This window comes from Macrobrachium rosenbergii, chromosome 55, assembly GCF_040412425.1.
Source record: "Macrobrachium rosenbergii isolate ZJJX-2024 chromosome 55, ASM4041242v1, whole genome shotgun sequence".
In the NCBI taxonomy this organism is placed as follows: domain Eukaryota; kingdom Metazoa; phylum Arthropoda; class Malacostraca; order Decapoda; family Palaemonidae; genus Macrobrachium; species Macrobrachium rosenbergii.
Genome location: NC_089795.1, coordinates 51,978,774 through 51,980,466, shown reverse-complemented (window position 1 = coordinate 51,980,466; position 1,693 = coordinate 51,978,774).

Below are 1,693 nucleotides of genomic sequence, written 5' to 3'. Positions count from 1 at the left end.
TGGCGCACTGTCTACAATCACAGAAGTCATTTACCACTGGTCGAAAATAGGTTTATTTCAAGCATTAATAATAATAATAATAATAATAATAATAATAATAATAATAATAATAAAAATAATAATAATAATAATAATAATAATAATAATAATAATAATAATAATAATAATAATAATAATAATAATAATAATAATGGAGAAACCAATCCAGAATTATGTTTGGATAAGTAAATTTGAAAACAAATATCTACAGTTGTATTTTTCAATTTTAAGACTTATTCCATATATAACTGTGGTTTTTTCTCCATTTTAAGACTTAGCTTAATGTAAGTATTTTTATAATAATAATAATAATAATAATAATAATAATAATAATAATAATAATAATAATAATAATAATAATAATAATAATAATAATACTGGCTTATAGACATGCGATTCTAACATGGTCTCCTAATCGTAGTTTGCATCCGGAACATTCACTCAATTAAGGGCCTTTGCCTTCTGTGAAAATGCTGCTTACGAAGTATCCACTGTAGTATCTTAATGATATTTTCCTGATCAGAAAATGATTTCAGGTCTTACACATTTTCGTATACAGCCGCCATGACACGTGACAGTGACATCATTCCACAGGTGTGAAATTCGACAGTATTTGGACTTAAATCTCAAAGCATTATTGGTTAATGTCCTGCCACGCATATAAACAAAACAACACACACACAATAGAGAGATGAGAGAGAGAGAGAGAGAGAGAGAGAGAGAGAGAGAATGACTGTATGTTTGAAAATCTTTTGCATGTAGTACACAAGGTCGTAAGACATGAGTTATGCTAAATATAATGGGAAATGTAGTATGTCCAACCTATATGTGTAAAAGGGAGATAGTAGAATATCTTAGAAAATATATTACGACCAGAGAGTAACATAAACAAGAATGTCAGGGTTTTAATCTTAGAATAAATTGTCGTGAAATCAGCATTGCCCAATTTCTAGACAAATAACACTATAGGTTTTCACAGTATTCAGAAATTCAAACATTCCAGAAAGGTTGATGAAAATACATCCATTTCGAAGCGAGAAAACTCGCGTCACAGCAATATTCTGGCTGTGTGTAGAATTAAAATTAGGTTAAATCGTCCATATTATTGTCCCAGAAAGTATCTTCAGCCTTTACTTAAATATAGAAGTTCCTTAAAACATAGAAAAGTTGCAGTTTATTTTATCTCTTACGAATATTGGAAACGTATGAAGCTATCCCTGGAAGATTTACCAACTACTTTGAGGTACAAAGTAGATTTTTATTTTAGGCGATCTTCAGAATAAAAATGAAAGCCGGATGAAAAATCTCTTTAGAGGTAATTATAAAGGAAATCCATATATTTACCACACACACACACACAAATGGTTAAAAGACTTCGGAGAGAATTTTCTGACATTCATAAAACTATACTCTAAACGCGATCCTAAATGTCACTAACATATTCCAAGCAATATCTTTATGAGGAGCAATTAGATTTTAATGGCTGAATATTTAAGATTACGTATCAAAATAATCGTTCATGATGGGACATTAAAAGGGATATGTAAGCAAAATAAAATGATAAGAACTGTGGGAATGAATCGCGCTTTAAAACTGCGTCAGCCAGTACAAATAGGAACTTTTTAGGCAGCAGATACAGACGGTCTCCCACAGG